The following is a 15,517-nucleotide window of genomic DNA, read 5'->3' on the forward strand; positions in this document are numbered from 1 at the left end:
CCTCTTTTTTTTTTGGGGGGGCCCCCCCCCCAAAAAAAAAAAACCCCCTAAAAAAAAAAAAAAAAAAAAAAAAAAAAAAAAAACCTTTGCAATATATTAAATTCCCATAACTTATATTTTGGCCAAATTAATGATGTCCAAAATAGTAACTTCTACAAATCTGTATGCATATTTGTATGGTTGATGATCTGTCCATATTTTGAACCAGTATATAATGTAACAATATAAAGAAGGCATTTACTTACACATCTCAAGCTACCTTTGAATATAACTGGCTACTCACATGCAATACTCTTTAAAATAAAAATTAGGAGCCAGTATTTGGTATGGTCATTAAAGTGCTGAACTCCCACATGGTCTACTACAGTTTGAGTCTCAGACTTGGAAGTTGGAAACTCACACTGGGCACATGTGCATGTCTGCCCAAAATCCCAAGAGGAAAACAGAGAAGGGATTGTGGCATGGCCATCCACTATAGAAAATAATTTTTCACTTTCTGTCTCTCTCTCTCTGTGTCTCTGGTGAGCATACACACCCTTATAGCAAAAATCTCTCAAAAAAATAATAAAAATTATATTTTGGTCATTAGAAAAATATATTAGGCCACATTAGATATGATTAACTTTTCCCATTCCACATACCTATGCCATGATAGGGATACCAAGGAGTAAAGAAAGATCAATGCAGTTTAAAAACAGTTTTTTTAGGGCTGGCCCTAGAGCCTAGTAAGTAGTTAAGGGATGTGGATCCCACATGGCCAACCACAGTTCAGATCTTGGCCCCAGTGGTTTGAAATACATGGCCAGGCATATGTGCATACATGCTCAAAAGTATCAAAGGATGGAGTAACTGGGGAGATTAATTTTAGGATGACCACACCCTATCAGGAAGTACTTCTCCCTTTCTCTCTCTCTGTTTCTCTCTGGCAAGAACAAGTAGCCTGTAAAAGCTAAGAAAAAACGTAATTTTTAAAAAATTACATTTAAGGGACTAGCAGATGGTAAAATGATTACGTCGCTAGACTCCCGCATGACTGACCACAGTTCAAGACCAGGACCCAGTGGCTTGGAACTCATGCAGGATCGGTGTGCATGTGTGCCCAAAATCCTCAGAGGAGAATGGAGAAGGGACTGCAGCATGGCCATTCCCCCGTTGGGTAATTTCTTGCTTTCTGTAACTCTTCTCTATCCCTGGCTCTCCAGAGAGCACACATGCCCTATAGCAAAAATCTCTCTTAAAAATAAAAAAAAAAATTAATTTAAAATTTTCAAGTTAAAACAAACTATTGGATTAGTAAACAGCTGATTCTATAGTTTATTACAAGGAATCAATGTTAAGTAATAAATACATGTTTATTAAGTAAATACCAAGAGCCCACCAGTGTGTTAAATGACAAGTTTAAAGCAAAAGGCAAAATTACATGTATAAGGCATAACCATCAAAAGGAATCCCTCCCCAAAACTAATATATGAGATGCATGGAAAGTCTATTCAGAAAGATGTCTTTGTGCTTATGGGGACCAACCATAGGAAACTCTCCTGAGGTATCTGTTAACAAAATAAATTATTGAGCTCTAATCCATACCTACTAAATCAGACTCTGTAGGAATCTGTATGGTCCATGAACACTGAAGTTCAAGTATGGACCAAACCTATGGAGAAATGGTTAGGTGCTATGTGGAAGAAACCAAATCCTGCATGGCTAGCTATGGTTCGAGTCCCAGCTCTGGCATGTTGGATGGGCCCAGGATCCTGATGGATGTAAAATTAGAGAAAAAAAGACTGTAGGGTGACCAGACCCTATAGAAGGGTTCGTTCGTTCTCTCTCTCTCTCTCTCTCTCTCTCTCTCTCTCTTCCCCCTCACTCTCTTACACCCATATGCATTCGCTGGCATTAAAAAAATTAAATAAGGAAGTGTACATGTATAAACCAAAAATTTATAGAGAGATCAACAGATTTCAGGCATTATGGTAGAAATTGGAGACTATTACAATATTAGTCCCAGTAAATCTCAGCTAGGAAGACAAGTAAAGGCTTTATTAAACATCATTTGGAATTCAAAAAAGCAAACTATGTCTTATCCATTACTGAATTACTACTGTCTGAATGATAAATTTTTTAAATGGATCTGTGATTAACCATATTTTTTGTACTACTTTCCCTTTATTTTCCTGAATAATGAATTTAAGAATTGACAGAGACCGACAGGTGGTGTGGTGGTTAAGGGCACTGGATTCCCATATGGCCAACCACAGTTCAAGTCCTAGACCTGACGGCTTACTCTCTCGGTTTCCCTTTCTCTCTCTTTCTGTCTCTCTCTGGTCAAATTGAAAATAATAATAACAAATGGAATTAAATAAATAAATAATTCTTTAAAAAAATAAAGAATTGACAGAGAAGAAAGGTTTAAATAAGCTTACAGAAACTAACAAAATTTAAAGCAAAAAAAAGTTTCCATCGACTCAAAACTTATACCCAAATATAAAATATTCATGCTCACTTGAAAATAATTGAATAATGGCAATCTGTCATAAAATGATACTTTTATACGTAGACTATAATTTTATATACATTTAATTACTTCCTTATAGCAACTGTACATTACAGGTTAATAATTATCCTCACTGTATAAACAGAAGAATTAAGAATAAAACATTTGCAAAATACCACAAGTAAAAGTCAGGTCTCTTAACCATCAAGGAAGTATCCATTTATGAGGCTATTTTTTCCTCATCCTAAACAATGAAATTACTATTATATTAATTAATATACAAATTCCAAGAACTAAAGTAACTAAGAATATACTGCATTTAAGTAAAGGCAAGTGGTTATGATAGCCAGATCCGTGGTTGAAGCAATAATATTTAGCATTACACTGATGACCTTAACCAATGCAAAACAAAACAAAGAGAAATAGGAGGTACAAATACTAAGAAACTATGAAAAATCACTTCCAGCAGCCATCATTGTCTACCCAGAGTCTGAAAGAATGTCTTAAAAAAATACTATGACTATTAACAGAATTCAGGAGCAGTACCCAAAAATCAACACTTTCCTTTACTTGATCAACAACCAATTAGAAAATTAAATGGAAAAAGAGCTCATATTCTATTTTTTAAAACACAGTAAATGCCTAACAATAAGCCTAACCAAAATGGACAAGACCAAGATAAAATAAAACATCACCTAACTACAAAAAATGTAAAACAGTATATAAAATGCAAACACACATATCATTTAAAAAGACAACAGATGTGGGACAAGCAGATGGCATAATGATTATATCACTGGACTCTCACATAGTCGACACAATTCAAGTCCTAGTCCCGGCAGCTTAAAACACACCAGGTGTATGTGCATGTATGCCCAAAATCCCAAGAGGAGAATGGAGAAAAGGGACTGTGACACGGCCATCCTCCTGAAAGATGATTTCTCACTTTTTGTCTCTCTTTCTCTGTCTGTTTCTCTGGTGAGCACACATGCCCTATAGCAAAAATCTCTCTAAAAAACAAACAAAAAAAGACAATAGATGAAACAGGAAAAAAAATCTACAATACATATGGCTAAAGGTTATTTCTTTAATGTATAATAAACTTTTAGAAGACTACTAAGAAAAAAAGTCTCTTTTAAAAAAGAATTATTTTATTTAACTTTATTTATTTATTTGTTTTAATTTGACCAGAGAGGGACAGAGTGTGTGTGAGAGAGAGAAAGATGGAATGTGAGAAAGCAAGTTGCCAGGTCCAGGATTTGAACTGTGGTCGACCATGTGGGAATCCAGTGCCCGCAACCACAACACCATCTGCTTGTCCAGTCAATTTTTAAAACGAGCAAATAAAGTGAGCAAACAATTTACTAAAAGAATTGATATGGAATCTGCTTAAAACAGTGTTTTACCTGTGGTTAAGTGCTCAAAAAATGTTAGTTGTTATGGCTGTTATTGTTATAATAAGCAGAAAAACAAATAGCTAATGAATATATTAAAACAGGCTCAGGGACCAGCCAGTGGCATGGTGGTTAGGGCAGGTGGAACGCAAATGGCTGACTGTGTTGTTCAAGTTTCAGACCTGGCAGATTGGAAAACAAACCAGGGGGACCAGCAGTTAGCCTAATGGCTATGTTGCTGGATTCCCATGTAGTCAACCATGGTTCACAATCCAGAACCGGTGGCTTAAAAGTCACGCCGGGCATGTGTGTGTACATGCCCAAGATCCTGAGAGGAGAATGGAGGAGAAGGGATTGTGGCGTGGCCATCCCCCCTGGGGGGTGATTTCTCACTTTCTGTCTCTCTGTCTGTCTGGCAAGCGCACACGCCCTATGGCAAAAACCTCTCAGAAAGAAAGAAAGAAAGAAAGAAAGAAAGAAAGAAAGAACGAACGAACATGAGCATGCATGCCCAAAATTCCAAGAGAAGAATAGAGGAGAAGGGACTACAGAGTGGGCCATTCTCAGAAAGAAAGAAAGAAAGAAAGAAAGAAAGAAAGAAAGAAAGAAAGAAAGAAAGAAAGAAAGAAAGAACGAACGAACATGAGCATGCATGCCCAAAATTCCAAGAGAAGAATAGAGGAGAAGGGACTACAGAGTGGGCCATTACCCCTGGGAGGATGAACGAAGGAGGGTGATTTGTTTCTCTATCTTACTGTCTCTCCCCAGCGAGAGCACATGCCCTACAGAAAGAACTAACAAAACAATAATAAATAAAGTAGGTCCAACCTCATTCATGATTTTATAAGTAGCAAAACAATCAGAAGCAAAAATAAAATGCACTTGATAAAATCTAGTGTTGTCTGTGCATCTGCATACACTAAAAATGGGACTATAATGTCAGTTACATGTTTTTAAAATGAAAACTTGACATAATCAAAATGGCCATCAACAAGGGAGTAATTAAATAAAATCACAATACTTCCACACAAGAATAAAGTCTTTAAATATAAATGAGGCAGATCAACAGAATTTATTATAGAAGATTTTCTATGATAGATTACGAAGTGGAAAAAATATAAAAGATACAGATTATTGAACCGTGATTCTACAGATATATAAAAGAAAAGGAGAGAGAAGTTCTATATACACATTTATACAAAGACAAAAAATTTCTGGAATATACATGAATTACTAATGGTTGTTACATATTTGGAAAGTAAGCCTGGAAGACTTATTTTTCATTTTCTGCTCTTCTGTACTATTAACCCTCTATGTGTAAGTATCACATTTATAAATTACATTAGAAAGATATATTCTTGGATTAAAACACTCAACATTATAAAATTATCAACCCTTTAAAAATCTAACAGGAATTTTAAATAGAAAATGAATAATACTATAATAGAATGGAATCTAAAATACTCTAGAAAAGTTTTCAAAGTATCCATGAAAATGTAGAAATAGACGGATGAGAGTGGATTTTTCTCAAATTATCAAAAAGTATAAAGAAACTACAGTAATTGCAATGTGGCATAATGACACAAGAATTGACAGATTACAAATAGAATAAATTGCATAGGAGTCCAGAAATAGATCCCTATACACATGGAAATTTTAATAAATTACTAAGTCAACCATTTTTTTTCTTTTTTTCCACTTGTAGGGGCCTGGGTTTCACCACCCTACACCGAGGCAGTAGGCATTGAGCTGAGACCCCTAGTTTGGTCCCTCTGGGCACAAAACCTCATCTGTGGCCATAGTCAGAGCCGGGGATAATTTTCAGCCAACACCTGTGTGAAGTCAACATTTTAAATCATGAAGATAACTAGGCATCCATTTGGAGGATGCGGGGATTTAAGACCATCTACCTCTTACCCCACAAAAAGAAATTTCAAACTGATAACAAACCTAATGTAAAATAAACAAAACATTTGAAGAAATTTTAAAATACTTTCCTTTTATAAATGTTAGAATGAGGAGAGTCTTAATTTAGTAAGACTTAAAATGCAAGACTTTTTTTTAAAAAAATTAACATGTGAATAAAATATGAAATATAGTGCTACTAACAAGACAGCATAAATGATAATAGTTATTATAAAAGCTAGCATTTAGAGATCACTTAGTAAGGATCGGACACAATTCTACACTGTTTTTATTACTAATTTACTTATCCTCACAATAATCTCTTGAAGTGTACCACCACTATCCCATTTTACCAACAAAGAAACTGAAGTATAGAGATTAAGCAACATACCCAAAGAAGTGACAGCACTAGAATGGAGCCCAGCTGTCTGTTTCAGTCTGTATGTACTCTTAACCACTACACAGAGGTTCAACAGAAAACTTACATATGAATAATGTTCAACAGATTTTAAAATATTGCAGCATTTACAAAATTAAAACATGAAAGGTTATGCAATGCAAAAATGGGCAAAGATTATAAATAGATAATAGAAAACATCATATGCCCTAGGAAATAGGAAATTTTAAATAAATGCAAACTATAACAGCAAAGTTTCTAATTTTGACCCCTCATTGGCAAAAAATTTCAGAGTAATTATATCTTTTCTTGGCAGTTATGAGAAAACAGGTACTTATATACTATTAACGTATTAAACTATTTCAGCCATTTTGAAGGGTAATTTGGAAGTGCTATCAATATTTTAAATGGGCATCACCTGTGATCCACCAATTTCACTTTCAGGAATCTATCACATAAGAAATTCTCACACATATACACAAAGATTACAGATAGATTCATTGGACCCTTGTTTGCAGTTCCGCAAAAAAAAAAAAAAAAAGAGTCCATCAAGGATAAAATAATGGTAAATAAACTTAAATGAATTATGGTAAAAGACATATAACCACTTGTTTTTTTGGAGAGGTTTTTGCTATAGGGTGCGTGCGCTTGCCAGAAAGACAGAGACAGACAGAGAAACAGAAAGCGAAAAATCACTTTCCAGGGGGTATGGCCACTCCACAATCCTTTCTCCTCCATTCTCCTCTCAGGATCTTGGCCACATGCACACGCGCCTGGCATGAGTTTAAGCCACCAGGTCCAGGACTCGAACCACAGTCGACTACATGGAAGTTCAGCAACATAGCCATTACGCCAACTACTGGTCCCATATAACCACTTTTTTTTTTTACAATAACAAGGAAAGGTCATCAAAATATAATGTTACATGGGGAAAAAGTAAGCCCCAAAGTATCATATAAAATAGTAATTTTCATACTAAAATCTAACAAAAGGCTATATATGAGAATAGTGTGTCTATATAATAGTGTATCTGTAAGTACACTATTATAAGTAAGAGTATGACTGAAGAACAAAGGCTCTAGTGTCAAACTAGATGGGTTAGCCACACAATTAGTTAATCTCTCTGGGCCTTGGTTCCCCACAAGACTACTACTTACTTCATAGGGTTTTTAGGTCTTAATAAAAATTCCCTATTTGTTAATGCTTAAAAAACCCTGACATGGGGTCAGTAACTGATGGTGTAGTGGTTAAGGGACTGGATTCTCACGTGGCCAGCCACAGTTCAAATTCCCGACCCAGTGGCTTGAAACTCATGCTGGGCATGTGTATGCATGCCCAAAATCATGAGAGAATGGAAGAGAAGGGAATGCAGTGTGCCATACCCCTTAGAGGGCAAGTTCTCACTTTCTGCCTCTGTGTGTCTCTCTAGCAAGCATATGTGGTCTATAGCAAAAATCTTTCCCAACACCCTCCCTCCAAAAAAAAAAAAAAAAAAATCCTGACACAATGTCTCATTAAATAAACTAAAAAATAAAGTCTGAAATAATGATCACCTAGATATTAACAGTATATATCTATGTGAAATCAGGGGCTGAGGGAAGAAGAAACTGTCATTTTTAACTCTATGGTTTTATATATACTTTGAAATGCTTTACAATGACCATGATTTCATATATACCTTTGCTTTATAAATATGCAACAAAATACAAGTACACAAAGACATAAATATACAGCAGTAACTGCCTCTATTGTTTCTAATACCTTTATATCACATTACACAATATAAATTCATGTTTAAAATAAAATTTTGATTGTCAGTATTTTTTTTTTTCTTTTTGGAGAGGTTTTCGCTATAGGGCACGTGCGCTCGCCAGATAGACAGAGACATAGAGACAGAAAGCGAGAAATCACCCCCCAGAGGGGATGGTCACGCCGCAATCCCTTCTCCTCCATTCTCCTCTCGGGATCTTGGGCACGCACGCACACGCGCCCGGCGTGAGATTTAAGCCACCAGGTCCGAAACGCGAACCGCGGTCGACTACGTGGGAGTTCAGCGACATAGCCATTACGCTAACTGCTGGTTCCCAATTGTCAGTATTTTTTTAAATAATTATTTTATTTAGCTTTATTTATTCATTCATTCATTTCATTTTCTTAAATTTGACCAGAGAGGGACAGAGCAAGAGAGAAAGAGAGAGAGGGAAAGTGAGAGAGCAAACCTCCAGGTCCAGGATTTGAACCGTGGTTGGCCATGTGGGAGTCCCGCGTCCTTAACCACCACGCCACCTGCCGGCCCGACTGTCAGTATTTTTTAATTGTCAGAGGGCATGTGTGCTCATGAGAGAGAGTATAAGCATACACTCCCCCCAATGGGACATAGACATAAAGCAATTTCTTTTCCATTTCTCCATCCTGTCAGGATCTTGACTATACATACATATGTGTCTGGCTGTGTTTTTCAAGCCACTGGGGCTGAAACTCAAGCCATGGTCAGCCATGTGGGATCTAGCTCTCTTAACCACTAGACTGCAGGGCCAGGCCTATCATTAGTTTTAATATATTTAAAAACAAAAGTTTTATTTACAACAAACATTTATAGAACATTACTTGCTATCTGTAACTAATTAGAATTCACTTTAAAGGTACAGAGCCCTAAATAAATTGCTAATGTTAATTTATAGGCATAATTCACATGTTAGCACATTTAAGCAATTTTTCATTTTCAAAGTAATAAAGTTCAGTCTACATGCACACTGAGATACAACATACTTACTTTTAAATAAAAACTACTTCACACGAGATGTCAAAAATACTTCAGAGAATATTCTAATGATTTCTCTCACAGAGAGATCCATGAAATAGAAGAATGCCATAATTCTATTTAAGAAAAAAAAAGGCAAAAAAAAAAACCATGGTTTTATCACTTTGTTTCCATTACTATGAATGGTTTATATTTATCCAGATACAGTATTCCATAAACACAGTAAAAGTGTCTTTAAAGTCCAAAGCTAGAGAGATTAACAAGTTATTTATAGCCAAAACTAAAGTGAGAATATTATATTCATTATGTCTGGAGAAATTAAAGCAAATCACAGATAGTCTGACATCTACATTTGGATATGTGGAAGACAATCAGAAAAATATGTATCTATACCTTTCTCTCTTTCTAAAAGTCGGTGGTCTTTCATCTATTTCATTTGCTCCCCAGAGGTATACAGAGAATCCTAATAATTAACTATTTGAACTACCACAAAGGTAAGTTCAGAAAATTTCTTTATATTTAGCTATTTAAGTATTAATAACTGTGAAGTCTGGCTGTAAGTACTGGGTCAATAACAATTTAAAAAGAAGAAAAAGTGAAAGGAAGGAGAGAGAGGTGATAAGCCATTCCTTTAAACATTTTTTTTTTGGAGAGGTTTTTGCCATAGAGTGCATGAACTCGCCAGAGAGACAGAGAGATAGAAAGCAAGAAATCACCCCCAAGCAGGGGGATGGCCACACTACAATCCCTTCTCCTCCATTCTCCTCTCGGGATCTTGGGCACACACGCACACGCACCTGGCGTGAGTTTAAGCCACTGGGTCCAGGACTCAAATTGCAGTGGATTACATGTGAGTTCAGTCCCACCTCTAAACATTTTTTAAATTAAAAATAAAATTCAGTGACCTTTTCACCAAGTAAACTTTGAGAGAACCAACAACTATTGGTAGAAGACTCTGCATCTAAGAAAACCAGGTTACAGATTTTTGAGAGTAAAATCTGCAAAGAAAGAAGCACTATTCTTTAGGTTCATCCTCCCACTGTGCCAATCAGTGTTTCAAAGAAATACTGGTCTAGTGTATTTGCCACTTAATTAAAAACAGGTCACTGATCAACATTTAGTTACCTGTCTTAAAAAACTCACTGATGGGAACCAGCAGTTAGTGTAATGGCTATGTCACTGGACTCCCACGTAGTCGACTGCGGTTCACGTCCCGGACCCGGTGGCTTAAAACTCACACCGGCGCAAGTGCATGAGGAGAGGAGAATGGAGGAAAAGGGATTGTGGCATGACCATCCCCCCTGGGGGGATTTCTGTCTCTCTGTCTGTCTCTGTCTGGCGAGCGCACGCACCCTATAGCGAAAACCTCTCAAAAAAAAAAAAAAAAAAAAAAAAAAACTCACTGATGTTCTATTGACCCACAAAACATATTGATAAATTACACTATCAGATATCAGAAAAGAGAAAACTATTTAATAGAAAATTAAATCTTAAGATCTCCAGGGGCTAGCAGGCAGCATAGTGGTTAAGGAGGCTGGACTCCCACATGGCTGAAAGTGGTTCAAGTCTTGGACCTGGTGGCTTGCTTTCTCACTTGCCACCCCCCACCCCTTGGTTAAATTAAATAAATAAAGTTAAATAAAATAAATCTTTAAAAAAAAAAAGAATTTTCAATAGAAAAGCACATTAGATAACAATTTATTCAGTGACTGTCTGGTCAAAGAACTGCTTTTACAATGTCTGAATAATTTTCATCCAGAACTTCTCAACAGGTTGAGTATCACTTATCTGAAATGCTTGAGGCCAAAAATATCTCAGATTTTAAATTATTTTTTATTTTGGAATGTTTTCATGAACATAATAAGGTATCTTGTGGATGGACCCCGAGTCTAGGTACATATTCACTTATGCTTCATGTGCACCTTATATACAAAGCCTGAAGGTAATTTCATGCATTTTTTTTTTTATTACAGTATTTTGGTTGTGACCTGTCACAGGAGGTCAGCTATGGAATTTTTCACTTGTGGTGCCATGTCAGCACTCCAAAGTTTTAGATTTTGGATTTCCACACTTTCAGATGAGGAACACTCAACTTGTACTTCCAATGACAAAAAAATGTGCCATATGTGTCCATTCCATTCAGAGGCAACTATTTTTTTTTATTTTTATACTATCTCAAAATTATATTCTTACAACTTTGAGCCAATGCTCTAAACTACTCCCTTCAGCACATTTAACAGCTGAAGTCACCCATTTTAGCCCTCATATCATCTTTTCCAAACTAAAGATCATGATAAACTAAAATATAGTTATTTTAGTAGATTTAAATCACCATTATTTTGATTAGACAGGTATCATTGAGGGTGAGGAGAAGCTCCAAAAGACACAAAAAAAGAATTTCAAAACAAATTCAACATATATTTTCAATTCCAAGATGCCTTTCTAAAGACATTTACCATCTCTGAAATTGGCATGTGCTTACAATTAAAGGCATTTATATTTGATACTACAGAGGTGATGATAGTGACAGTTTTCTCCACCTGTGTACGTAAGAACTTAGTGATACATTAGGTTTATGGGAAAGTTACGCCATATGTTTCTATGTTTTTCTCTGCAAAAATGCATGACTTTTCTGACAACCCAATAGTTGGATAACTACAACCTCAACATTTTAGGCAAGCATTTAACAAACATTTCAGGAAAAAATATGAGTCCTAGAAATTGGCTAGAAACACTTCATTAACACCATCTGATAACATCAAGAGTATGCTAGCATTAAGATATGCAAAATAAACACCATTGGTTTATAAGAAAACCCCAGATAAAAAAGAAAGTACATTCCTAAATATTTATATACGACCAACTCTCCTCACTGCATAGAAAATATATTTTGTGGAAAAACACAGGCATCAACAACTCTGGGTAGTTAAAAAATGTCAGAAGAGCTGGACTCTGCAAAGATCTTTTAGGAATACTTAAAACAATGTATTTCACTTACACTTTCAACATATGTTGTTCAAGATGATATATGATAAAAGTACAAAACTGAATAAATATAAAATAATTTTATATTTATTGAAAGAAACTGTTTCATTTTATATACTTTAAAATTCATGTTGTATTTATAAAAATAAATCAAATTTTATTAAAAGAAAGCACTGTATAAGAGTTTAATTGGCAGTGCTTTTTTTCCTTCCTCCTTTATAGAATATAAAACTGCATTTTACAGCTAACTCAATAGAACATGATAGTTCAAAGAAGGTTTTGGCATGGTTGGTATAGTAGAAACAACTAGCTATTCACCAAAAACAGTGTCCACATTTCTCAGCTTCTCTTACAATTAAATATGGCCATGTGACTGAGATCTAGCATAAGCTATGTGAATAAATCAGGTATACCACTACCAGGCCTAGCTCATAATAACCTCCCACTCAGTTGTCTCTGTTCCCTTTCCCCTAGGGCTCTCCAGGACAACCTTAGAAGAAACATGTTAAAGAAACATAGTCTCATTTACTCTGTCTCTATGTTTCTGTCTCCTCCATACCACACACACACACACACACACACACACACACTCCTTTCCCAAATCACAAACACCTGCACTGGACCATTCCATAAATGAGAAATAAATTCTAGCTGGTTAAGCTACTGAACATGAGTGTTTATTTGCTATTAAATCAATCTAGCCAAACTAGCACTCTGTTTTCATATTAAAAATGATAGAGTTCAAGGAAAAAATGGTAGACTAGAAGGTTCAAAACTCTCATTTCTCCCATAGAATCACCAAAAACAAATAGAAACTGCCTGAACCTACTCTGTTGGAGCACTGGAAAACAGCTAAGAATAGAATAGGAAAGTTTTGTAGCATTATTACCTGCCCTTGCCAATCCTCTTGCTAGCACAGCTAGGGCTCTGGTTGTGAAGTGGCTTTACTTGCAAATTATTGAGTATCTGTTCTACTGATAATTCATCTGAGGACGACCGAAAGGACTTAGTAGGGCATGTATCTCTATTTAGCCTAGCAAAAACCCCAGGTAGAATAAAGCATGGAGACTGCTGGTAGAAGTTGCAAGACAACTATAGACTCACAGGTACCTGGGACAACAGATAAGGCATGGATGTATATAAGACCATGTAAGGCCCTGAGAAAATGAGGTAGAATTCTTTAAGAGATAAAGACATTCAAAACCAGCCAGGTTCACAGGAGAATTTAGGAAGTTATGTTCCATGACTAGACAAGATGAATGTTCAAAAACAATCTCTTAGGCTACACATAAGGATGATCCCTAAAATCAGAAAAAGTCTGCCTAAGTGATGAAAGAGAGAGACCCTAACACAGAGCTAACTGTAAAGACTTGAGGAAACACTTAAGAAAATCTCTGTAAAAACTTGAGCTGAACATAAGTTAAAGGAACAAACTTCAATAGTCACAAAGACTAGTCTGCAAAACAACTTAGAAATGTCTCAAGTCAAATGTATTACAGTCTTCAACAATCAATCCATAAAACAGACAGAAAACCCTGAAGAAGGAGAAAATGTGATTTCCGCACTTACCACATTACAACAAATGTCCAATTTTCAACAACGAAAAATACACAAAGCATACAACAAAACAGAAAAAAAAAGATTCATTCAAAGGAACAAAATAAACTGACATAAACAATCTAAGAAAAGGTTTAGACACTGGACTTAGTAAACTTTGAAGTAATCATTTTAAAAAGAAAATCAAGAAAAAATGTATAAACAGAATATCAATAAAGCAATATAAACCAGAAAAAGAACTAACCAGAAACCCTGGAGCTAAAAAATAAAATAACTGAAATAAAAAATTTATGAGAGGATAAAACAGTAGAACTTTACAAGAAGAAAACAGAATCAACGAACGTAAAGAAGATAGGACAACAAGAATTATCAAGTCTGAGAAACAGAAAAAATAAGAGAGAGAAATGAAGAAAAGTGAATAGAGCCTAAGGGATTTGAAGAATATCATCAAGTAGACCAACATATAAATTATAATAGTCTCTGAAGGATGAAAGAAAGATATAAAAGATTATTCGAAAAAAATAGTGGACAAAAACTTCCCAAATTTGCTAAATAATAGGAACATATAAATCAAAAGTTCAACAAACTCCAAGTGAGATAAATTCAGACTCAGAAGACACTTTATAATCAAACTGTCAATGGCCAAAGATAAAAACCCTTAAGGAAAGATTATAAACTGAGTTCTTAAAAGATACCTTGGTGATCAGAATGGAGAGAGGTTTTTGTTGTTGATTTTAAGGTTTTTGCCATATGGCAAGTGTGCTAAAGAGACAGTGAGAGGTAAAGTGAGAAATCGCTCCCAGAAAAGACATCCATGCCTCAATCACTTCTTCTTCATTCTCCTCATGGGATTTTGGACACTACGCACAGGTACTTGGTGTGAGTCTTAAGCTGCCAGATGTAAAAGTTAGCCGTGTGCGAGTCCAATGACCTAACCACTACCCCACCTACAGTGAGATTATTTTAAAGTCTACAAAGAAAAATTAGGTTTCAGCCAGGAATCCTATAACCATCAAAATGTCCTTCCAAAGTGAGAGAAATATTAGGATATTCCCAGTTAAACAAATATAAAAAGAGTTCATTACCACAAGATCCACACTATTAAGAAGCAGAAATGGAAGTCTTTCAAGTTTAAATTAAGAGATGCTTGACAGTAACTAGAAGCCATCTAAATAAAGAAAGAGAGTAAAGACAGATAAATAGGCAAACAGAAAAATCAGTATCATTGTAATTTATGTTTATAAAGTCCACTTTTAATTATAAATCTATATTTTGGACACAATGTACAAATAAGCAATTTGTTATATCAAAAAAAGTTTTAAAAAAGTTGAAATTAAACAACACACATGAAAATAAAACATCAAAATTTACAGCATACAATGAAAACTAAGTGCTAAGAGGGAAACTGAGAGCTAAAAATACATACATTAAATAAGATCTCAAATGAATAACTTTTTTTTTTTTGAGAGGTTTTTGCTATAAGGTGTGTGTGTGCGCCAGAAAGACAGAGAGATACAGAGGGATAGAAAGTGAGAAATCACCCCCCGGGAGGATGGCCACGCCACAATTTCTTCTCCTCCATTCTCTCAAGATCTTGAGCACACACGTGCAAGTGCAAGGCATGAGTTATATTGCTGGACTTCCACACAGTTGACGGGTGGTTTGAGTCACAGACCCAGTGACTTAAAACCCACACCAGGCACGTGTGCATGCCTGCTCAAGATCCTGAGAGTTGAAGAGACTGCAGTGTGGTCATCCTCCCACAGGGTGATTTCTCACTTTCTGCCTCTCTGTTTCTATGTCTCCGACAAACGCATGTGCCCTAAAGCGAAAATCTCTCTTAAAAAAAAGAAATAAGAAAAGATTATGGGCTAGGGACCAGCAGTTAGCGTAATGGCTATGTTGCTGGACTCCCACGTAGTCGACCACGGTTCGAGTCCCGGACCCGGTGGCTTAAACTCACGCCGGGCGCGTGTGCATGCGTGCCCAAGATCCCAAGAGGAGAATAGAGGAGAAGGGATTGCGGT

General features: G+C 35.9%; 1 protein-coding gene and 1 non-coding gene across 2 annotated transcripts in view; both read right to left on the reverse strand.

The window, feature by feature from the left end:
• LOC102484555 (mono-ADP ribosylhydrolase 2) overlaps nucleotides 1-15,517 on the reverse strand; it is a 1,480,331-nt gene that overhangs the window by 1,446,165 nt on the left and 18,649 nt on the right. The window lies entirely within an intron of this gene.
• On the reverse strand, nucleotides 5,583-5,715 carry LOC114006943 (small nucleolar RNA ACA64). The gene has a single exon (XR_003548595.1). It is a non-coding gene; the product is annotated as a small nucleolar RNA ACA64 (small nucleolar RNA).

This window comes from Tupaia chinensis, unplaced genomic scaffold (assembly GCF_000334495.1).
Source record: "Tupaia chinensis unplaced genomic scaffold, TupChi_1.0 Scaffold000101_1, whole genome shotgun sequence".
Taxonomy (NCBI): Eukaryota; Metazoa; Chordata; class Mammalia; order Scandentia; family Tupaiidae; genus Tupaia; species Tupaia belangeri.